The 26,058-nt window shown below is 41.3% G+C and overlaps 1 protein-coding gene across 1 annotated transcript in view; it reads right to left on the bottom strand.

Moving 5' to 3' along the window:
• Positions 1-25,810, bottom strand: part of shank3a (SH3 and multiple ankyrin repeat domains 3a) — a 267,152-nt gene extending 241,342 nt beyond the window's left edge. The window contains exon 1 of the mRNA XM_050073918.1: positions 25,563-25,810. The gene's annotated coding sequence lies outside the window, so the exon portion shown is untranslated. The remainder of the gene's footprint in view (positions 1-25,562) is intronic.
• Positions 25,811-26,058: the final 248 nt, after the last annotated feature.

Genomic DNA, 26,058 nt, shown 5'->3' with positions numbered 1-26,058 from the left:
CTCAACTCATTTATCTCCTCCTCCTTCAACCCTCCGTCAGATGAAAGAGACTAGTTGAGAAAAACACAAATGTACTACCCCCTGAAGAATATTCCATGAATGCATTGTACTGTATCAAGTTGAGCACTGGAGGGGAAAACAGAAAGAGTTTACAGCATTAGTGGAAAAATGAACGAAGGGGGTGAAAATTCTTTCAGGTCCTACTTTCAAGCACTGTCAACCTGTCTTTATGAAAAATTAGCTGTGACACTTTTGAAATTGCAAATCAGGGGCTACTGGATATTAATGTGTGTGTTTGTGTGTGTGAGAAAGAGAGAGAGAGAGATAGAGAGAAAGAGAAAGAGAGAGCAAGAGCAACAAACTAAAACAAGAGAAGCCATGCTGGGCAGAGGATGCATTTTTGCATTTTAAGTTGATTCCAAAGTCAGCGAGTCCCAGATGTCACCTGTGTACAGTTTTGTGTATCCATGCCTTTTAAAAGACATTTCAAAAACAAGGAAGAGGACACTCTGCAGATGATAACAGTGACCATTATGTTCACGTTTTCAAAGTCGGAGTCACACACACACATACACAAAAACTATTCATCTGAAATGTTAACACATCTAACTTAGCCATGAATGACATCTAACCTGGAAATCCAGACATGGCAATTACTTTACAATAACATGTTATTTCTGTACCATCATGACCTAACACAATCAACTCACATGCAGTGACAAGTATGTTGTTGATATAATCAACAGCACCACCCTGTACAAAACAATGCACTCTGCCCTACAGATGCAGACGAAAAAGGCCAATGCCATTCCCTTACGTCCTGCCTACCAGAGCAGAACAATGAGTGCAACTGACCTTGACTAAGAGATGTGGACCGAGGGTTATTGGAGGGTCACATATAAAGAACGGGCTTGAGTCTGCCTTTGATTATAATTCTCCTTGGGTCTGAAGGCAGCCTGTAATGAGGCGGGCTGCGAGAGAATATGATGCAGTTTAAACACCATAACGACAAGTCGCACAATGCCCTTTCAAAGGGCTCATAGCTATTGAAATGATTGAAATGCACTCAGTGTCATATATTAGCGTATCATACCGTCAGTGCTCAGTTGAACCGTGGCTTCGTCAGGCAGCAGAGGGGGAAGAGGTTGGCTCACTGAGCGGTTATCTGCTAAGCAGTGGGTCAGTTTATGGAGACAGATGGCTGTGTGGCCCCACTGTTAGCCTTGGCAGCAGAACCTCAACAATAGATCTGTGATGTGGCAAACTGATCCTTTGCTGCCTGCTTAGACACATGGGACCACTAACACAAACACAGATACAAACCCTCCTCTGTGTCGCCTTGGCAGGAGCAACCCTCTGGGCAGTCCCACAGTCCACCTCCACCCCCCCACCTCTCCCTTTCTCTCTTCTCCTCAGTCCTTTCTCTGCCTCCATCTCTCAACATCTCTGCTGGACTGTTGCCCAGCAAGCAGAGGAAAAGCCCTCTCACAGCAATAGTAAAAGACAGAAAGGTAGTGGAGGCAGTGTGAGGAGGATGTCAGGTGGCTGCAGTGTGGTAGCCCTGAGATGATGGTGTAAATAAATGCTGAAAACATACCCAACAAAATAACATGTACGGAGTGAGGAGAAGGGACTAAATCAAAACATTGAAATCCAACAAACTAATCTTTCTGACATGCTACACTTTGCTAGTTAATATGAGTTTACACAGCAGTAAATCTGGCATTGTTATCAGTCTGCATTTTGGAAACAATTTTGACACTTTCTGTGGAGTTAATTATGGCCTGAAATACAACAAATCACAAAGCCTGCTGAGATTAAAGGTTTTTATGAACAGCCCCACACACCTGTACCAAAGTATCCTAAAACTAAAATAAAAATTACAACTAGGTGTGTAAAACAACATTTTAGGTAACTGCAATTAAAATAAAAACTAAACTTCAGAAAAAAATAAAACTAACAATGAATCATATTGTGCACTTTCAGATAACTAAAAATGTATAGGTAATGTCTTGAGTTTGTCAATGTGGTCAAATTTGTCAACACAGCAAGCATTACGAGGCATTGGTGCATATGTTCATGCTTCACAATACAAACTAAACTTAAACGAGCAAACCCACCCTGGAAACTAGCTAAAATTGAACTGAATTGAAAACAAAAATTGGTACTTGTTGCAAGAAGAAGGTTTTGCGGAATTAAACAAAAGCTACAGGGAAAAACAAACCTCTGCCCAGCTCTCCGATTAAATGAGTTGTCAGAGTTGACTCAGCAGTTAACATCCAAAGAAACTTCTTAGAACATCTTAAGACAGGCCCCTTCAGTTGTAATGTGAATTTTACAAAACAAAACAAGATAAATAACCCCTGCTATCTTTAGAAGACAAGCCATCATTCCTTTAATCCTTCACAGGCATGTTAATATAAAGATAACTGCAAAGAGTACTTCACACTAAGCTGATGGTTGGCTGTTGGTCAATGTCAGGCTGTCAGTAAGCATCTGTTGATCTAATTTTTGCAACGTGTCCTGCACTGGCGACTCTTGTCGATCCTTGTCGGCTTTTTCCCAGCTGATTCAGCATGTTGAATTGGCCCCAGAGACAGCAGAGCCTGTCTGTGAATGAAATCACTCCGACTGGCAGTTCAACTCAGTGCATGAGAAGACAAAACTGAAGTGAGGAAAGCAAACAAATGACTTAAGTCAAGAGAGCAAGATCGAAACAGACTTCTTATATTAGGTAAAGTATGGACAATTGCAGTTCTCTTCCCTTAACCTTACCAGAGTTGGGTATAACGCGTTACAAAGTAACGTGTTAGAGTAATTTGATTACTTTTTGCCGTAACGAGTAACCTAACGCGTTAGTTTGCTGTTTGAGTAATCAAATTTTCAAACAAGACATCAGTTACTTCTGTTACTTTTAGAACGCTGGTCCTTCAGCTCCGAAACAGCAACGGCTGTCGTTTGGTTCTAATAACGGAGATAACGTTAAACCTATCAGTCTGACAGAAGCCACAGAGCTTGTGGCTCGCTACGTGGTCGGAGAAATGCTGCCGTTGTATATGGTGGAGTCTAAATAGGTGGAGTAGGACTCGCTGACAGACATATTTCAGACTCAGGACTTGCATTATGCCTGGTACACGCTACATGCTGGTATTCACCAATTATCCCCGGTCGTCTTTCACGGCGTGTGTGATGTCATCGGGTTATTCTTGTCCTATTTTATTTTACTATTATTTGAGTCAGAACTGTGTCTGTTCATGTGCCTTTCAGGTGACTACAACATGTTGTTGTAGTCACCTAAAAGCGTCAGCAGATGGCAGGAGCCACACGTAAACTGTCAAGCTACTGTATCTTCCACAGGAAGTTCTGACAAATGTTTCAGAATAAAAGCCTATTTAGAAAATGGAGGGATTCTCTCAGCCGAGGTTATAAGGGGCTTTTAATTTGAAACAAGTGTTGAGTTTGAAATGATGGTGCGATATGCTAACTTTACAAAGACAACAGAGCGGATAAAAAGTAAATATATAAACACACAGAGGGATTAATAAATAACGGACCGTCTATAATGTAGTTTGTTTCAAATGAAGCTGGGAGCCTCTGCAGCTGTGGTGAGTAAAAGCCCCACTGCTATTTGTTAATGTTATTACTTTATGTCCGACCGTGAGGATGTACCATTGTTTGCTAGCTTGATGCTAATGACAGTAACGTTAACTCAGCGGGTTGACAAAGTGCCTCTGCTGTTTCACACCATCATTTCCCCCTTTTACTCTGTGTGGTAACATCCCTAGAGGAAATATTAAAAACGCTGGGGTGTTGTTGTCATACAGTTGTCTACGGCAGCAGATCGTTCTGTGTTTCTACTGGTCAAAGTGACGGCTGTGATGGGAGAATTGGATCTCAGTGAAGGGCAAGTGGTCCATAACTTTAATTTTGGAGACAAAAAAATGTAGGCTTAGCGCCCTGTGGTCCATTGCCCAATAGGAAATGTAGAATACTCAAAAGTACTTTAAAAGTGCTTGAGTTACTTTTCTCAGGGAGTAACGTTGGAAGTACTTTTAAAGTAATTGAGTTATTTTACTCAGGGAGTAACGCAGTAAAGTAACTGGGTACTTTTTTTAGAAAGTAACGCAGTAAGGTACTTTGATTACTTTTAAAGTAACCCTTACCCAACACTGAACCTTACCCCTTGGTTTCAAGTGCACTCGCCAGATAGATTCCCCTCAATGACGATGGGGTAGTGTTGAGGGGTAGGAAATTTTACCTTTGAATCGGGACGCCACTTCATGCAAATTAGTATAACAGACGTGTTCACCTACGTCACACATATCGTCGACGTTCTAGAACGTAGAACTCTGTAGATATTCATGTAGCCGACATGAATATCTACAGAGTTCTACGTAGAACTCTGTAAATATTAATGTCGGCTACATTGTGAATGACTGGATAGTTTCGCAATGCATCCTGGAAAATTCAATCTTAGCAGAAAAGGTTCATAATAACTGGGTTACTGTTCGGTAGCGCACGGTAAATATTACTTGTTTTTTCAGCAATGGGTTGTGTTATTAACGTGCTAACTGGCTAACTATCGTCTTGAATCCGTCCAGTCGGCCTTCCAGATTCTTGTTTTGAATGTTTCATACAAACTAGCGCCGCCTGAGGCTGTGTAGGTTACATCCTGTCATGCAGATGCAGAACAAACATGTTATTTGGCCATTGGCTTTAGTCTTTGTGGTGTGTCCATGTGCTGTTTGGCTGAGACACAGGCAACGTGAGGAGATGCAACAGTTGGCTATCATCGCCACGGGTGCTTTGATGTTGGTTTGGTATCTCTGGGCCTTTTACAGTAAGTATGCTTTTTTTTTTGTCTAACTGACAACGTTCCAGCACGTTCTGTATTGGAGAGATAACAGGGTTCAGTCTTGTATGTTTTAAAGGAGGGACTACCCTTAGCCTTTACCTCTACACTGTCATATGATAAAAGTTTTGAGGACATGAGTGTCATTCAGACTGAAGTTCCCCAGCTGTGATGTACATTTACAGCACACTTACATCAGGATTATTGAGGATTATACTCTCTCCTCGAGTCGTTTTGTGAATGGGCCCTGGATGTAAATGAAGTGGGATCATTGTTATCGATCTGCCAGCACATACGTACTGAGAGGGACGCGGCTAGTGATGAGTGTCTATACCGAGGATATCGATCAGCCGTTGCCAGGCTCAATAGAAACAAGCATGCAAGATAACAAGACACATTGATCACAGTAAACAGGGGGAAACACAATATCACACGACATCCTCTCTCCACGAAGTTTATATTCCACGCACAGCCGCCAAAGAGACAAACACAGAGAAAGAATTAATGAATTGAGAAAAAGACAAGAGAGCATAAACAGGGACCAGCATGCAGATGAGCAAGAGAAGGGTGGAGAGAGGGAGATAGATGACTTGAATCTGGCAGGAGGAGATTGATTAATTGTTTGTGAAGAAGTGGAAAAACGAGCAGATAATGGAAAGGAAATACAGGGATAAAAAGACAGATAAAATGATCGCCAGGCCAATAGGACTCTGGATGCGTGAGGATATGAGGCTGTGGATTTTGATAAGAGGTTGATAAATATGAAAAATGGGTTATAAATTTTGAGAAAACAACAGAAGGCTCAAGTGTGAGGGAATGAAAGAGGGAGGAGAAGAGGAGGTGAAGTTTTTGGGAGGGAAGCATAACGAACCAAATCACAGAGTTCATCTACTGGCTTTAAACCAATCCTAGTAGTGCTTTCCTCTGTTAATCCATCATCAGCTGTTCCCACATCCCTGCTGCCAGGCTGGACTGTGCATAGTCCTGGGTGAATGAGCAACCTGATAAATGAAGGTCAGGACGAGACAAAGTGCCCACTCTCAAAACTGTTGCCATGGGGCCACAGGGGCCAGGTAAACCATTTACTGACCTGGGGTGTATGTCAATGTTTAAACAGCCACATTTTTGTCCCATCTGTGGTGTCAGATCAGTTCATATTTATATGTCATTCGGTTGAATTAATTCATGTAAAAGAGAGTCTATTGTGTGTCCACCTTGTCTCAGACGCAGTGCAGTGTTTATGATAGTCAGTTTTGATGGGTGTGAACAGCTGGTGGTGCAAATAAATTGGACTCTACTTTGTTTCACCGTGTGTGTGTTTGTGACCGTGTGTGTGTATGTGTATGTGTGTGTGTGTGTGTGTGTGTGTGTGTGTGCGGAAAGATAGATAGCCTGCGCTGCTGTGCAGCTCAGTGCTCAACCATGCAGAACACAGAAACAGTAATCAAACAGAAAGGGAAAAACAAACCACCAGGACTACAACCTGGAACACCTGCTATCACACATTTGACTAGGCTTTAGTCTCTAACCCTCCATCAAAGATTTGCTTTGCAAATAGCTGTAGCAATCTGGGAATATAGCCATTAGTGAAGGACACCCATTTAAGAGGTTGTGGGTTTAGCAAATACCACAGAGCTACCAGGCATGAAGAGACTTTTTTACAATTCCGAGCTGTATTACAGATAAGATATAGACAGGCAGCGCTAAGTCGTGTGGCCCTCTGCCTGCTTCAGTTAATTAAAAATCCACAAAAAATAGCACATTAGAAAAAGTGTATTGTATTATAAACGTCTAGTCAGATCCCCACTTCAGGAATTTCTCATTTAGTTATTAGAAAAAGAATCAATCTGTAGTTCAAACATGTCACTTTGCAAAGGAAAGTCATTTGTGCGCACTGAAGTCAATTACGTTCACGTCACTCTGTTTAAAACAAATGGCAACTACATTATGAGAATGAAAAGTTGATTGACCTGAAAGTGAAACTTTCAACTTTAATCTTAGGTGTTTCTCCAGATGAACAGTCCAAATATTCTGTACACATAACTTAGAAGCAGATCACTGGTTAAAAGGGCAAAATGGAAATGAAGAGAGACCTCCCTGAGCAGATCCAGATGAGCACAAACCCCTCGGAGTCCTACCTGAATTGAATTTTGATCTGGATTAAAGCTGATGGAGATAATTATGCATTATGTTCTGAGTTGAACTCCTCTTGAAGGTGCTTACAGCTCCCACAAGAGCATTTACTTCAACAGTGTTTACTGTTGCACAACAAACCCACCACCGCTGGACAAGCTGAACCGAACTTACTCTGACACGGCTGTCACCAGAGCCGATAAACAAGGCTAATGTGCATGCTAACACATACTCTACACAACACACTCAAATTCACTTACATGTGCACACATACAGACACGGACACTCTCCCTCTTCCTCTCTCCAACGGTACTAATTGCTGATTAGCCTTATCAGCATCATCAAACTTCAACGCATCACTATGGGGTAGATTGCACAGACAACCATGCCCATGATGATGATAATGGAAATGGAGAGTGCTCATCATCAGGCATGAAACAGCCTCTGATTACAGTCATTAATGGTTATGATGACTCAGACTGATTAATAATTTAAATAATCAAGTTGATAGGTCTAACTAGGTGGAGTACAATGCTTATTACATATATTTTTATTTGGCTGAAAAGAAGCATTTATTATATTTTAGAATTTAAAAACCTCAATAGGCAGTTATAAGTTTCAATATTTTTCAGGCAATCTTGCAAATTTGATTGCAATTCTTTACACAGATCAACTTCTCCTCTCACTTTTTAATAAGATTACTTTTTATGTGAGCTTTTGAGTGGGAAATGTGCGTGTGTGTGTACGCATGTGTGTGAGGGTGTTTTGTTCCTCCTCCGACAGATCGTTAAACTAGCAGAGCCAAATGAGGTGCTTCCTCATTAGCCTCATTAAGCTGAACCCTTGTTTTGTTAATTGACATAAAAACAAACACTTGCTCATGAAAGAGAAGCTGCCAATTATCAGCTGTCCCCTCCCCCTGTTTTCTTTGTCTTGCTGTATGTGTGTGTGTGTGTGTTTTGTGAATCAGAGCCAACAGATGGATGATTCAAGCTTTCTATGGATCTTTCATTCAGTTATGTTGATGACTTATAGTTTCCGTCTCGCACTTACGATTAGAGAGTTTTGTAATTAAATTTTCATGTATGACTGCATCTATGCAAAGAGAAACTGTTTTGTCGAGAAGATATAGAAAAGCATGCACATCCAGACAATGCAAACTAGGTGCTGGACAAGTATGTATTGTTACAATTTCAGTTATCACGAGATGGTGGTTCATACCTGTTGTTCTGGTGACGTGATATCCAAGCTTTTTTAAACAAGCCCCAAGCACTTACTAAATTTTTAAAGTGTACTATGGGGCTTTATGTATGTACATAGACATTGCTGAGTACATAACTGAGTATATTATCATAATCGGATCACTATTTTATCTGCACTATGTGTAAAGTTGGTTTTTCTATACAGTATGTGTCTGTATGATATGTATGTATATATTTATAAATGTATTCTATATGTATTCATCACGGACTGTAAAAGTAATAGATGTAGCTACCATTAGTTTGTGGACTGCTGCAGACAGACTCAAGTTTGGCATTGCTTCTGTAGCGATCTTGTTTTTTGGAGCCAGAAGTGACCATATTTGGGTGAGAGTGTGGAGCTGTGGAGGAGGGGTGGATGTGACTGAGAAGCCGAGGACACTATCAGCAGACAGCCTGTCACTCACAGCGACCTGCCCTTTAATATGCATAACTTTAAGGCTTAATAAAATGTAAACGTTTGAGTTATATGAAAATGAATTAACTCATACAGTTGTCATCAGGTGGAAATTAGCAACAGAGACCAACACTTTTTGTAGCAGGCTACATGTTTATTTCTGCTGTAAAGCTGGGCTTTTTAATACGGGTGTCTACGGGGGTTGACTGGCTTCTGGAGCCAGCCTCAAGTGGCCAATCAAGGAACTGCACTTGTTGGCACTTCATATTGGCTTCATTTTTCAGCCCAGGAAGCTTTGCTTGGTATTTATTTAAGGGGGCCAACTGGGACCAGGTGACCTGTTGGGTGCTCTGTCAGGTGACCTGGCCTCGTGGGTATTTGAAGGTGCGTCTCTGCATTCTATATTGTCTGATAAGGAGTGTGAAGCTCCAAACTTGAATTAAATATTAATGGGGGCATAGTCTCGTATATGGACTCTGTTTTTTCAACTACTTCCTCAAAACTTCAGGAAAGGATCACAGTATCACTGGCATTTTGGAGATGATGGAGTTGGGTGGCTGTGACTCTGACTCAGGAGGTAGAGCAGGTTGTCCGCTAATCGGAAGATCGGCAGTTTCGATCCCCGGCTCCTCCAGTCTGCATGTTGCAGTATCTGTGAGCAAGATGCTGAACCCCAATTTGTCCCGGTGGCTGTTCCATCGGCCACAGCCACCATGTGATTATTGCCTCGGCCACCAGTGTATGAATGTGTGTGTGAATGGGTGAATGTGACTCATAGTGTGAAAAGCCCTTTGAGTGGTCGGAAGACTAGAAAGGTGCTATACAAGTGCAGTCCATTTACCATGACATCTTTAAAAGAATGATTATTTTTGGTATTTTGCCTCAACTGGATAGTAGACAACGGTGAGTAAAATAATTATTGATAAAGGTACTTGGCTAGACGAGACTCCATAATGGCAAGAAGCTCCAGACAAAGAAGCAAGAAGTAAAGTGGACAAAAAAGAACTCCAGTGCTTTAAAAACAAGTGTTATATATGTTAAAGGTCAGCATATCACACATTGTTTTTTATTGTTGTTGCTGATTTACCCACATGGGAGAAACTTGCTCTACTAAACGTAAGCAAGTGAGACATGCCTGCTCGTAACCATGGAGACCCCACAGCATTTCTGAGAGCGACACATAAGAAAGCTTTTGTCAGACAATTTCACAAACTCAAACACACACACACACAGGCAAAACTGATACCATACAACTGTTAGTAAAACATGAAATCGATCATTGTAGTGATCACCATGTGGAACAAAGCTGATCACTTGCAGCAGGATTAAACAAGCTCTCAACACTTCTAACCTTCAACTGCACACATTCACATACACACACACACACCCATGTGTACACACACACACACACACACAGGCGCATGCTGGATACCCTCCCTGGGACTTCTAACACCAGTGTTTGAGTTATTGTGATGGTGACAAATTCAACGAAAAAGAGCAGTGGAGAGAAATGAGATTTTTGTGGGAGATGTTTAATCTCTTTCCCACATGGTGCCAGATGACACCGCACAAAGACACACAGACACAGACGCGCACACACACACACACACACACACACACACACACACACCTACACACAGCTTTTTCCTCAGAAATGAACAGGAAGTGAACAGTGGTCTCTGCAAATGGCACGAAACATGCAGTGATTGAACATGGAATGATTTATTACCCACTTACCCTTGCTTGGGTAAAAAGGTGACTTCATGTAAGCGGGCAGAAGAAAATGTGACGGTGGCGAGTCACGTTGTACTATCTTGAGTTTGAGTGGCATTTCCTAAGCCTCTCCAGAACATACAAACAAAGCAACCCTTCAGCAATGTCGACCAAGACACACACAGACAAGGACACACATGCAAACACAGGGACACACTCAAACACAAGCACACATCGGCACACACAGAAATCCTGGGTGATAAGGAGTGTGAGGGACTGGCCAAGGAATGTCTTTGCTTGACATTTGTAGAGGATTCACAGAAAGGGAGAGGGAGAGAGAAGGAGAAAGAGAGACCAACCAGCAATGAGTCTGAACAACCAGGATGTAACTGAAGAGATCAATGAGTCCCATTTGTGCGTCAACGCCTTCTAAACACTGTCAACAAATGATATTACCAGGGGTGACTCAAAGGCTCATCTGCTGAAAAACGCTTCTGTATGAAGCTTTAAAGGAAACTTCGACTGTGGGTATACAGCTCTAATGGAAAGTAACTAAGCACCTCATTGCAAGTTTCTTTGAGTTACTTGTACTTAACTTGAGTATTTCAGTTTTATGCCACAATAGACTTTTAATCCATAACATTATCTGATTTGAATTTAAAGAGTAACCCAACACTATTAGAAATAGCTTCACCTTGATCAACTGCAGCAATACTGCTACCATGTTAATGCATCACCGGTTATAATCTATTATAACATATTGAGACTGGATAGGGATTCTGGGGCCTCATGACACAAACATCTCACTCTGAAATCCATTTTTATCTCAGTTTAGATCAGTGGTTCCCAACTGGTCCAGCCTCAGGGTCCAGATTTCTCCTTAATTATTAGTTCAAGGTCCACACAGTTCAATTCATTCAGCGTCATACTTCCATATGGCCATGTCATCGAGTTAGTTTGTTGTCTCTGTTAAGCAGCTGTCCATCAGTCACTCACTTTGTGCCAGAAATTCTCTGTACTTAAAAATAAAGTGTGTTTTTTACATGTCACTTGCAGTCCAAGTCACTTGCAGTCCATTCAGAATGGACCCGTGACCCACTTTTGGACCACAACCCACCAGTTGGGAACCAATGGTTTAAATACATTCAATGTCATACTTGCATTTGGCCATGTTGCATGTTGTAGCTGTCCATTAGTCACTCACTCTACAGCAGGAAACGGCACTTCAAAATAAAAGCTTTGTGCCAGAAATTCACTGTACTTAAAAATAAAGTGTGCTTTTTACAAACTTGACATGTTTGCGAGTCACTTGGGGTCCAGTCAAAATGGACCCATGACCCACTTTTGTACCGCGACCCACCAGTTGGAAACCAATGGTTTAGATGACATTAAAGATGTTCCTTTCTTGTTTTAGCATGGGAATTAAGATGGAATTTCTCAGGTCAGGAGTCCTAAATTAGGATGGCATGGACCCTGTGCTAAATTCAAAATAAGTGCCATAAATGGCAGCAGCCCTGTTGTTGGGTCTGTATGGCAATGACAACAAAGGGGGGCAACAACATGAACACCAAAATGTAATGACTGAGCGGCTACTCAAAACATATGATGATGCTTAAAAATACCCAGTACAAAAAAACTAAACATCCTGAAAAGGTTGGGTTTATCTCCTCCATCAACACGATAAGTGCCCTAACTCCTCGTATCTAAAATTAAACACTGGTCTTTTATGTTCATTACAGTGAGTTAGCTAGCCAGTGACAAGTGAGAGATGTTGACAGTAGCCTACCGACGGATGTGCTGTTATTAAAGATACAGGCAGTCTCGTACATATTCTAAACATAGATACAACATAGATACAGGCATGACGGGGGAGTGCAGATTGAAGAGTTGAATTTGCACTTATAGTTAGGATTACTTCAGTTGAAATAAGATAGGAGGTAATGAGTTTAAAAATGGCTTCTGGAATACAAAGACATGGATTCTTCCTATCTTTGAAACCTAAGTAAAGACAGGACAAGCAGTTAAGGATTAATACAACATAATAGTACATCACTACATTTTGCTGATACCACTTTGGTACTTTTACTTAAATTCATAAAGTGTATGTGGTTGCCACTTTTGGTTGAAAGATATTAAAACTTAACCAACCCAAAATTATAGCAGCTGAACTTCTGATAAAAGAACAGAATAAATGGAGCGACACCTGCGAGCTAGCTCAGGCAGTCAACTCGAGCTGCACTGATTCATACACGCAAGTCATACGTCGCTCCCCATATGTCATCTACAAAAAACACCCTCCCAATTTGGCAGTTTATTAAAGCTGCAAAATCTTCCCAGCTCTCCTTTTGCACTGTCTATGCTGCTGCCCTGCATCAGTACTGCTACTCGCCCTTTCAGCCCCACCTCCACCCCAGCATCCACCTGCAGGCTCTGGCTAAGGGGGAAATATTTAATCATCACTCCCAAATATCACATGTGAACATATCTGTGGGATGTGATGAGGCTGGAGTCTAGACGCCAAATATAAACTATGTTTTTTTGTTGAAATAAATATTTAAAACCTGAGTTGTCTGACTGAAATAAAATCAGAAATGTCAATAATAAGACATCAGTTTTCTTACAGTCATCTAGTTTGGTGGTCTGCATCTGTCTAATGGTGGTAACTATTTAAACCTGCAACCAAAGGAAAATCTGTGTCCTGGTGGCCTACTGATTAAAATGTATGCCACAGACCCTTGTTGCATAGACGAGGCAAGTTCATTTATAAAGCACATTTTGGCAACAGGGCAAATCAAAGTGCTTCACACGTAACACCAAAAGCATCGGGACAAAGTGCAAAAGAAACACATAATACAGGGACATTTAAATACAATTAAAAATGCCATTAAAGAGCTAGAGAATAGAAAATAAGCACAGGTTAAAGTTACAGTGCTGTGTAAGAAGTGAATAAATATTTGATTTAATAAAAGGCAGCGGCCTTGATTTAAAAGAGTATAGAGTTGTAGCAGACCTGCTTTTTTTCTGGGAGCTTGTTCGAGATGTGGTGCATAAAAACTGAACACTGCATCTCCAGACATCCTGGTTAAATAAATAAATGAATAAAAGACAAAGCAATGCCTCACTTATATAGTTAACACACAGTCAAGTAATTAATGTACCATACTGTATGCACTGGTCTGCCACCATCTTACTGAGGCACCATGTAGAGACAAGGATGAAGATAAAGAGAGGAGAAGTATGAGGATGATTCAAGAGTTAAGGGGTAGATGTAGCAGCTTTGATAATCTTGTTCTGCCAAGTGTCCCCTTTTTGTTGCATCTTCGGGGAGATGGATATCAAGCTCTGAAAAATCCAAGCAGGCCCTGTTACATCGACAGATATGCCTCAGACACCTCCCCTGTGTATCTCTGTGTGTGAGATTGTGCTGGTGGGCTGACATGGCTGTATGGTGCTATGTGCTCTTATAGCTGTCATGTCTTTGCATCGCCATGTGCATTCATGCATGGGTGAGTGTGTTAATAAACGTGCATGTGCTTGCGTGTGTTCATTTATCCCCTTGATTGTCTACGGTAGCACCCCTATCTGAATCTTCATGCTGGTGAATAAGCTTATTAAAGTCAGCGGTCCCAGCAGTCCAGCGCATCAAAGACTACCAATTACCATCCACATTACAAAGACCGTACTGATGTAAATGGATGTGTAGTTCTGCTTCATATCCTTTCAACCAGGGACTGTCAGACTGTGGAGCTGCGCACTGATGAGACTAACAGGGCTTTGATTAACCTGACTGGGCTTCAATAATGAAAGAGACAAAGTAGTAGCCGAAAACAGTGTTCTCCTAATCATCAAGTTAAATAATACACAAATTACGCCAATAATAAGTGTTCAGTATTGATAGAGCTGATCATGCACTTGTGTCAAAGACCTCTACTTATTCGCAGTCATTAAGTAAACAACTAGTCCAAAATACTGCTATGAAAGACAGTGAGAGATACAATACCTCAAGGTCTGCTCTCTTTCTCTCTCTCTCGCCTCGTACTTGCTGCAGAGCTTTCACCAGGTCGCTATGGTAACTTCGGTTTCCTGCCAAGATCACTTCCAATGCACCAGATTTGACATTCCTCCTTTCTCCATTTCCTCCTTTTCCTCTCCTGTCCATCAGTTCGTCTCCCCTTCCTACTCTCACCTCTCTGTGACTCACCTGGTTGTCAAGGGGTACGGAGCGTATCAGTAATCCACCTTAAACTCCAGCTGACATCAGTTGAGCTCAGGTAGCCCTCAGTGCTCATCTGCCTCAACCCTCCACCTATCTTGCAGAGTGAATTGGATGTTGTTTGCGTGTTGAATCTTTGTTGTAACACACAGATTGTTTTTTCTATAAGTATGTGGTTCCCTGGAAAAGTACAGATTCCGTCAGCGACAATGTCTGCAGCATCTTGCACACTCTAAAATACATATGTCTTTAGAAAACAAACATCATTACTAAATGTTAACTTTATCAATGGAAAAGTTGCTTACACATACCGAATTGAAGCTGTAACCGGTAACTTAATAACTTTTGTCTTGTTTGCTGAAACTGTCACTAAATCCAGACAGCACTGAATGAGATGAATGGTGATTTCTCTGCCCACTCTATTGCCTTGTAGCATTTGTAATAGCCTTGCTGCAGTGAACGAAAACACCCAATCAGAGTGGAGGAGTCTCTAATGCAACTGTCAATCACAGGTTGTGAACTGCAGTCAAACTATTAAACTAGGCAGTGCTGATCAAATACAAATCAAGATTCTGTAACTGCATTGTCTATTTCTCACCTCAAATGCTTTCAGAAACATATTTTAGTGTACTGTTTAGCTGTGAAATGAGAAAGTTGGTCTGGCTAGTGGGCAGGGCTTGGTGCCCCATTTATGAGTTGAGAGAGAGAAATGTTCAGTTTGTTTAAAGTTAGAGTTGGAAGCTTTAATGAGAATAACTTTGTGTTATATTTGTTGAAACTGTTACTATATTATAAAAGGAGTTCATGAGACAGATTATAATAAATGTCCCTCCTCCTTTTCCCACTGCTTCTAATCATTGGACAGAATTTACACTGAAAACAACCAATCAGGGCCAAGGAATCTCTAATGCAGCTGCCAATTGTATCAGTCACTTCGCAAACTGCAGTCAAATTGTCAAACTAGGCATCAAATGATCAAATATGAATCAGAAGTCTGTTCATGCATTGCCTATTTCTTGCCTCAAATGTTTTCAGAAACATATTTTAGTGTACTGTTTAGCTGTGAAATGAGAAAGCTGGTCCAGCTGGTGGTCAGGGCTTGGGACTCCGTTTATCTGCATCCAACATGGCTGCCAGGTCACAGGCTTTCTCAACTTACAGCTAAACAGTGCACTAAAATATGTCTCTGAAAACATTTGAGGCAAGAAATAGGCAAAGTTTTGATTTAGAGTTTTGATTCATATTTAATTAGCTCCACCTAGTTTGACAGTTTGAGCGCAGTTCACGAAATGATTGCCTGACAGGTGCATTGGAGACTCCTCAGCTCTGACTGGTTGTTTTCAGTGTAAATTATGACCAGTGATTAGGAGCAGTAAGAAGAGGAGAAAGGACTTGTACTTCTTTCAGAATATAGTAACAGTTTCAGTAACTTATTATTTTTAGTTATTCTCATAAAAGCTTCCAACTGTAGCCTTTAAACAAACCGCACATTTCTTTCTCTCATCTCATACACACACACGCACACGCACACGCACACGCACACACACACACACACACACACACACACACACACACACACAATACACAAGGAGTGCATTTGTGAGTTTAATTACCTGTGTTAATAGGTGTAATTGTGTCAGATGTTTGGGAATTAACGCTCCAGTCAAAGTGTGATTATTGAGGCGTTTCTCTTCACTGGTTTTTCAGGGTGAATGATTCTCAAGGGTCTCCACTCCAACAGGGAAATCAAACTCCTGGTGCCTAGCCTCCCTTGAAACCAAGCAACCTTAATGTCACTGACTCACTACAATGATTTCTATTGACTTAATTCAGTTGATTGTAACTCAGAAAATACCACAGTGTTGGAAAATGGCTCTTTTTGATAGTGTGTGGGCAGGGGGTGGTTCTTTAGAGCACCACCGTGTCTGTTCGGCTCCAAGAGTAATGAGTATGCATTACATATCTTTGCAGCTGCTGTTCTTAATAGTCTGTATACTAGAGTGAAATTGTTTTATTATAACTAAACTGCGGGTAGAAAAACTAGCTGGAGTAAACACAATGCAGTTGAAATTGTCCTCTTTTTTTGTTCTCCTCTGCTGTGTCTCTGGCCTTTTCTTTCCATCAGTTTTGTTGCTGATAAAATCTAAAACTTGTATTGGGACAACCAAGGCTCTAATCTCTGTTTTTCTGTTAAATACATTTGCAAATGACAAGAAAATTTACTGGGAAAATAGCCTTTGGTGTAAGTCACGACTACATTTTCTAACTTTCTGATTCAGTGAGGGAGAACTTGATGTTTTGTGCAGAGAATGCATTTGTAACCTTGCTCAAAACTACTACCATTACATTTTTTCTTTACTGTAGACAAAAAAAGAAGACGGTTATGTGGAAGAAATACAAAACTAAACAGAGATGAAATTATAATGACTTTCACTGACACAAACTCAGCAAGGGACCCCGGTCCTCACCAATTTTTTTATATTTTAGAAATTTACATAATTTGAATGGGATTAAAGCCACCAAAGATCTCTGCAACTCTCACATTACCAAGTCTAATTAGTCCTAGTATAGGACTTAAGAATGTATCTAACAGCAGTAAGTTCTCAGTGGAGGTTATGCTGTGACCTCACTGTCCAATGCTGTCACTTAGCAACAAATGCTGCACAGGACATTCAGAGGACAGAAACAGACTGAGGGACGCACTTAATAAAAGACACAGCAAGCACTGACCTATACACGCAGTGAAAGTTTCCCAGGAGCATCTGTTCTCAAAGCAAACTACACACTGAGGTCAACGGGAAGACAGACTCACTGATGATCGCACATACTCATAGATGCACACATATGCACACAGGAGGATCCTATTCATATTGCTAACACTTACAGCAGCCGTCAAAATTGCATGTGATACCTATACCCATGCAGACACCCTGGACCGAATCCTGATTGGTAACCTTTACCCCATGGGAAACCATTTTGCTAATGAGGTCTGCAAAACCACCCCTACATGCAATCACTTTTCATGGTTTTCTATTGTGGTGGGGGCACTGTGACTCCACAAGGACGAGCCCACCCTCCCTCTGTCTGTACCTCCCTCTGTCTATCTCACCTCCTCTTCTTTTCTCTCCCTCACACACACACACACACACACACACACACACACACACACACACACACACACACACACACACACACACACACACACACAGAATCCCACTGAAGTGTTGTGCCGAGCACTAATTACTCCTCCTATCGGCCTTCCTCTGAGCTTCGACTCTGGCCTCATAGAGCTATTGGCTGATAGTTCGGTGGTGTTGAGCCACTGAGAGTTAGGAGAAGAGAAGACAGAGACCTGCTGCCTCCAAAGGGATTGTCTGGACCTCTGCCCGGCTATGAGATGAGAGGCTATGAGACCTCTGCCCGGCTATGTCTGTCCAGTGGCCACTTCTGGCAAAGCAGAGACAGACGAGGGCACAACTTGGGCCCAGATCTGATAAAGAGAAATACGTCTGAGAGATGTGACAGAGACAGATTAATCAGGATGCTAGCACTGTGTTAGCCTTGCCCAAATATGGATTTCAGGATCTAGAGCTAAGCATTATGCATGCATGCATCAGCCTGTTGTCAGTCTCGAGATGCGAAGCTGTTTGTGGAATTTAGGACTAATACAAAGACAAATGTATGCTGGTAAAAATATCTATGTTTGAATAGTCTTGGTTGAAAACAGATTACGAAATAAATAAAGGGGAAATCCATATCTGGGCAAGGCCAAACTACGTCAGATTTTTGAGGTCTTATCGAGGTCTCTATGAGACAGGACTAAGCACCACTGATTCATACATGCACACATGCACTCACAAACAACAGACACACACACACACACATGCTGTATTTATTTCTGGAATGTTTTGCAGACTCCCCCTTCAAAAAAAAATAAAAAAAATAAAAACATCCAACTGGAAGGCCAGAAGAGCAGTAATGAGTTTCACTGTTTTCTTTGTTTTTGGCCAACAGCTGAATCGTGATCAGAGTGAGCGTGCTACGGAGGCACAGAGCGGAGAGAAGGAACTGCTCCACACATGAGACACATTTTTCTAACTGTATGCAGAGGGCAAGACTTCAAAGACAAACCCTCAGAACTCAGTTTCAACACTGTTAATTAGGTTAGGCCAATTTTTATGAAAACAAAGCACAATAATTCAATCAGAAATTTAATATGTTTCAGAAAGAGACTGCAATCATCAGATTCACATTATTATAGTCATTTTCCTCCATTTGTAATGGCTAAGCATTGTTGATATTGTCGATAATGAAAGTGTAACAACCGCATTGTTTTATATGCTCCCCTGTGGTGCTCTGTAATTGCATTCACTCTACTTGGTGTGTGTTTGCGTGCATGTTTGTGCATGACTGCTGTCTTCCTGTTCTTCTGTCTGTTTCTATGGGTACCTGGCTGTCTATCCTCTCCATCCAACACATCTGATTCTGCCCGTTTCCTAATGTCTGTGTTGCAGCACAGCAGACAAACACACTTTATCCTGTTTCTGTGGGTAAAACCCCAGGAGCAGAAGCACAGAGGCCTTGTTCCAAATCTCTGCAGCATGTAAATTGCAGCTCCTCAATCAATGTCCAACTGTGCCTTTTTCCACCTCTGAGCCCAACCACATAGAGGCCAGCAAGTTCCTTTTGCATGTAAACAGCGGGTTATAGCTGCAACTGAGTCCTCCATCAGCTTCATGATAGCCCAGGCTGCCATTCCGGCTCTCACCAATTATAATGGAGCTACTTAATTGAGTTAACCACTGCTGAGTGCTGGGGGCTGCAAATAAGAGTGCAATGGATGGATGAGAAAGTTAACCATCTAAAAACAAGAGTGGTTAGATGTTGCTGCTTTAGTTGTGTGAGCATAGGCAAGGCAAGGCAAGGCAATTTTATTTATATAGCACCATTCATACACAAGGCAATTCAATGTGCTTTACAAGAAAAATACATTAAAATAAAGGAACAATAGATCATTAAAAACAAAAGCTAAAAGCAAGACAATAAATAGTTAAGAACAGTGCAGAAAATGCATTTAAAAAGCAAACACATAGGTGAAGCGCTTTGTGTAAAGCCCTGCTGGACAGCTCAATCCTATAATGCAACCTGTGACACAAGCCCCAGTCACTGTAGACAACAGCACAGTAGGTCACTAAGTCAAAGCTGACACAAGAATGGCTTTAGCAGAGGATATAATCACAAAACGTCTCTCCCACCTACAGGTCTGTAAGTGATAATAATGAACAAATAGAACACAACCTGCCACACATAGATTAATCTCATCCATCCAGATGGAACAGTATCAAGCCAAAATGAAATTATCCACTAAACTGAAGCTGCAGAGGTGAAGATGTCTTGCCACTAATCCAAGAGCCCTCTTTAGTTCTGAACTGAAGAAGCCTGTGTGAGTGGATAATTTCATTTGGACCTGACAAACCAATCAGGGCCAAAATGCATTTCCTCACCTGCCTTCTGCTATGCAGAAAAGAGGAGAGCACGCCAACAACAGCCCACAGCGTGCCACTCACACATCAGTTGTCCCAGTGCTAACTATGGGCCTTGAGAAAGACTCAGGCACATAAAGCTAACAGGTGAATAGAATGGGAGTCAACTATGACTCTTTGTTGCACGTTTTTTGCCTCTGTCCTCATCTACACAATTATTGGTGCAAAATATTTCAGTGGTTCTCTGGGGTCTTTGGAATAGATATTCCCCCTGATCCAGAACTGGCGCTCTTTGGATGCCAAGGGATAACTTTGAACTACACATCTGAGGAACAATCAGCATTGATGCTCAAAATGGTAGCTGCTAAGAAGATGATTCTAACCAGCTGGAAATCATCTACATCCCCAGCTTCCAGAAGTGGCTCAATGAAATTCTTATAATCATACAAATGGAGAAAATACGGTCCTACAAGTTTGTAGCATCCAATAGATTTTCGAGCATATGGGGTCCAGCCATTGACTATTACAAAGGTAAATACTTGTTGCATATGTTTGCCTACCCTTTATCTGAGGCCTTGTAACACCTGACTACGTGACATTCGGAAATTTCTAACACTGAGCGTGTATGTCTGGCAGCTCTTTTCTTTTCCTTATTTTATTTTTCATTTTTTCCCTCTTGTGTTTTCTAGTCTGTTGTTGTTCTTCTTGTTTTGCTATCTTGTTTACATGTTACCTGCATATAAAATTGAAAATTTGAAAATGAAATATATAAAAAAAAAAACATGTTGCAACTACACAAATCTGCTGCACACATATCCCACTGAACAAACTGCTGAGACACAGAGGTGCCCCTTGCATACTGTATGAGAGCAATAGAGCTTGTGTTGTGCTGGTGTCACGGCAGGGAGTGTAAGCATCTAGCTTCACCCTCTTAAGTCCACAGAGCCCATTAGAGGGTCCATGAGCTTGTACATTTCCACTTTAGCTCTACTGGCACAGGTGGAACCCTGTTGCTTGGCCACTCCTTGGCTCACCAGGGACACTGAGTTAGGGTATGACAGCACATTATAAAGCCCGTACCAGTCCAGAGGGGATTGATGGATCTGACTCCACAGAGGTCATTGGGTAGACCTTTTACATTGCAGACACTTAAAGGGCTCCACTGTTTACTGTTTACTTTATAGTGTAGCCTCAGAATCACAAATTTGTCTTAAAGGACTTAATGGTATCTACTGGTTAGGACAGCAGATTGCAACCAGCCTAAACTTCTCCTGGTTAGATTTCTTTCAGTGTCCATTGTTCAGGGGGTCAGCCCATTTATCCGCAAAGGGTCTGCTCTAGAGTGTGGATACCCGACCCAAGCCCGATGGAGAAATTTTGCTTGGGTTCGGAACGGGTTTGGCCAACTTGACATGCTGCTGTGTTGTGCTATGGCCTACTCAAGTGCTGGAATTTGTTATATACCTGACAACGCTTGAATGCAACACAGGCCAATAGAAACATTTCAGGCAGGAGGCGGTACATATTCAGACTGAACTAATGAAACTGGAGGATGCTAGACAAAAGTTGCTAACAGGAAAGTTTAAAACTGCAAAAAAAAAAAAACATGCAGGGAAATTGGTGGAATGGAGGCATTTCGATTTAGTCGTCAGTGCAGGTGATAACGAACCAGTTGGTAAGACTCTAATTCAATTATATTTGTGTATTATGTGTGAGTGTAGTGTATGAGTGAGACTGCGTAAAAGGTTAGGCCACAGAGTGTGTCTATAAACTGCGCTCCAACTGAGTGTGTGTGCATGTATATAACTATGTCAGGTAACAAACTGCGTCGGACTCAGGTTGGGTTCGGACTTAAGAATATGAAAGTCTGTTGGGTTTGGGCCTGGCTCGGTTTTAACTGTCTTGGACTCAGGTCGGGTTCGGTCAGGAAAATGTGGCCTGAGTCGTGCTCTAGTCTACTCTCCAAAACAAACAGACCAGGTGATTAAAATCTGTAAAAACACTGAATAAAGCAGTTTCACTTTAAAAAGTTAAAAATACTTAACAATATAATATTCGATTTCTGCCAATATATCCCCCTATATTGTACTCACTGGACCTTTAAGACCCTTTGTGCCCATAGAACTATGTGTTTCAAGGCATACCCTTTCCTTTCTCAGATTTTGTTAAACCTTATGGGAGGTTTGTTAATTTGTTTTTACACTACACAACTCATGTCATTCATGCACATGTATACAAAGATTTCTGCTCCACCACACAACAACATGACTCATGCAAGGGCACTCTGACTGAAAACATCGCATTCAATTACAGTTGGAGTGTTTGCCATGACAACGGCCTTCAGTTGCCCAATAACAATGACGTTTAATGAACATTCCTTTGTGATAATATGAATGAAATGTAATGCTGGGGTGGCTGCAACAGATGTACATAATCAATGGCTTTATTAAACCTCTTGTTAAATTGATCTACATGCACAAGTATTAGATGTAATCAAACTTCTCATTTACCTGCATTTATGTACGATATTGAACAAGCAGCTTTGCAAATTAATTGCCAGTGCCACTGCTATTACATGTGAACACAAAGACGTTGTCAATAGCGGCCACAGAGGGTTGCATTAACACAAAATGTAAGAAAGTAAGAGGCAGAGAGTGGGAAAGAAACATGTAGGAAGTTAGAGAAAGATAACATTAGAGCAGTGGTGGTTTACTTAAGTGCATTATTTTGAGGTCATGCTAATGTTAAATGTTGAATCAATCCTTATAGATGGAGAGATAGAGGGCAGACACATAAAGTAAGAGAAAGAGATGGTGAGACGAAATGACAGTGAAAATGAGAGACACAGTGAAGCCGGCGGCAAAGTCAACACTGTCATTACAGTGACGATTAGATCAGCAGGAGGGGTGAACCGAGGAGCAGAGACACTAAAACACCTCAGAACTCAGCTGAGAGGCTCTGACATGACCTTCATGAGTTAACCACCGATGCTGCTGGGACTCAGTTCTCACATGACCCTGCAAATCTAACTCATAAACCAATAATGTCATGATCTATGTAACAGGTAGGCGTAATGCAATGATGCAATACCAATGAAAGGTAACAGTGGCGTCCATATAGTGGTGATTCTGCAATATATGACAATGCAGATAAATTAACTCAGATTCTACATTAATTTATTCAGTGCATTATGAAGTGTTTTCAATTTTGGTGGATTTTATTGACAGCTGAGATTAAACTCTCTGTAATAAACCATCTTGGCCTTTTAATACTCACAGCAGCTTCTTGTAAGACAGCCCAGAAAGCAGAACGCTTCTAGAGTGCAACTGTCTGACATCAAGGAAGAATAGATCTACTGTATACAAGACAAAGTATCATACATTTTGGAAAGGCAAGTACATTAACTCAAGCACTGTACTTAGATGCACTTTTGAGATACATCTACAGTACAATTTACAGGAAAAGATTTTGCTTTTTACATTTAGCTGGTGGTTTGAGTTACTTTGCAGATTAAGATTTACATACAAAACAGATAAGTTTATAAGCATGGTTATATATTAAACCACTCAGCTGCATACAGGGTAATTAATAAAATGACCTCCCTGGCAACCAGCTACACCAATGCGCTGCTTACATGTTAATGCTTCAGTAATGTCACCAAAATAATATATAATGTAACACAGATGGCAGCTGTCCTGCTGCAAACTCAGTACCTCTGATTACTTTTAATCAAGGGCACAATGTCAGGAGGGGCAAGCCACGCAAATGTTTTGAAGGCCCCCATAAAACTGGGGAAAGGGACGTCCGATGGCCACTCATATTGGCACATTTTGCAAATTATAATTCCGCCTTAAGCTTATCATTAAGGTGCTATACAGAAGGGACGGGCCTTTTAAGTCATTTCCATATTTGAGTACTTGTATTAAATCATTTTAGAGTGCTTGAGAACTCATGAAAAAAAAGTTCCATGGAAGAATAGGAATGTAAATTGGCCAAATACAGAAAAAAAGTGCAATTTGAAAATCATGTATTGAACAGCCAGGCTTCAATAAACCATATATTTACACTTAACATAAGAAAAATCAGCAAACTTTCTGTTGCTGCCATAACATAGGTAAGACACAGTGCTAAAGAACCACCTTCAGAGCTACTCTCCTCACCGTCAGTTCAACATCTGCCCTGTTAGCATAAGCTAACACAACAGCAACAGTAAGCTATAGGGTCCCAAAAAAACTCACACTGACAGCAAAACGCCTCGACTCTGACATTAAACCTGTTAATAACCATTAGGTAACGTTATACGTGTGATGCTAACAGTTAGCCCCGTTACTGTGTGTGTATGTGTGGGCAGACTCAAATTAGCTTTCCCCAACATGAAGCTCAAACTCCCGCAGCAGTATTTTAACCATTTAAAAAAGTGAAAAAAATTTGAATGTTTTCAGCATGTCAGTGTGGGTTTATGCGGGTTCTCTGGCTTCCTCCCACAGTCCAAAGACATGAAGGTTAATTAGTGACTAGAAATTGCTCATAGGTGTGAACGTGACCGTGAATGGTCTGTGGTCTATATCTGTCTCTGTGTGTTAGCCCTGTGATAGTTTGGTGGTCTGTCCAGGGTGTACCCCGACTCCCCCACAATGACAGCTTGGATTCACTCCTGCACACCCGCGACCCTGTACCAGGAAAAGTGGCTACAGAAAATGAATGAAAAAAAATTGAAAAGTCATATGCACATGTGGAAGGTTGGGCAGCGATTACTCAATACATTGAAAGAACAATGGCATCCAAATTGAGTACACCAGTACTAATGCCCATCCCTACTACACAGTGAACCACAGCTGCCCCACAAAACCCTTAAGTGGGACCACTCTCGCTAACATATGCCAGCAGGATACCATTAGTTAGGACAGTCAGCTAGCTACCTGCAACTGTAATATTTACAATGTTAGCTGTAACCGTCTCAATGGGCCTCTTTGTCTGAGGCTCGCCAGAGTCAGGGATCACCTCTGCTTTTAAGTTCTTTAAGTTTCTGTAATTTTACTTAAGTGAGGGACTGAGCACAAGAATTTTACTTATGATTGAGGATTTGAATACGATTATGATATTGGTAACACTTTATAGATAATCTATTGCAAGAGACCATATCATAATGTGCTGCTGTTACAAAAGTTTCCTCCCTCTTTAATCTGCATGATAAATCATTTAAATGACTAAATCAAAGCACTGAACTCTTAACCCTGTGAGCTTCTGTGTGGTGTCACATTTGAGAAGAGATTGTATCACACCCGCAGACTGAGGAAAATTAACGCAATGCGATGGAAGAAGAGGCTAAATGTCAAGTCTACGCCAATACATGTCAAAATATGTTCTGAAGTCTCTCAGGTTTTCTGTGTGTTGACCCAGTTCTAAAGAAAAGGAATCAAATTCAAATACAACTTTGATAAACACGTTTGAAAGAGACTGTAGTGAGCTCCATCATAAACAACACAATATGCTTAAATCAAAGTGCACTTACAGTTTGCGTTCAGATGTTACACAAAGGCAGCCAGCCACCTGTACAACTCCAGCGATGATGAAAAATGATTGCTGTTTGCTGCAGCTACGCTGGAAATATCTGGCTGGAGAGAATTTCAGTATCAGTGTCTAATTTCAGTGCTCAAGTAGCCCAAAACAGTGCTAAACATGAAATAGAGCTTGTGTCCACACACACAAACACACACACACACACACACACACACACACACACACACACACATACACACACACACACACAGTGTTTAACTTGCCACAGTGACTGCCCGTAAGTTCATTGACCTCAGTCTTGGTGTTTTAGCAGCTCCCCTCCCCACGTTTGTGAAATCGTAACAGCAGGGAATGACGCGGCGTAGGAGAGAGTGAGATGGGATGTGAAAGTGACAGATGAGTCTGACTCTCGCCCCAAAGTGCTCGTCTCATCCTTGATAGGGGGTTAGAGACAAACAGTCAATCATTCTCTGTGGTGGCTCCCCTTG

Source organism: Epinephelus moara, chromosome 20, assembly GCF_006386435.1.
Source record: "Epinephelus moara isolate mb chromosome 20, YSFRI_EMoa_1.0, whole genome shotgun sequence".
NCBI lineage: Eukaryota > Metazoa > Chordata > Actinopteri > Perciformes > Serranidae > Epinephelus > Epinephelus moara.
This window is presented reverse-complemented; position numbering and strand designations above follow the sequence as displayed.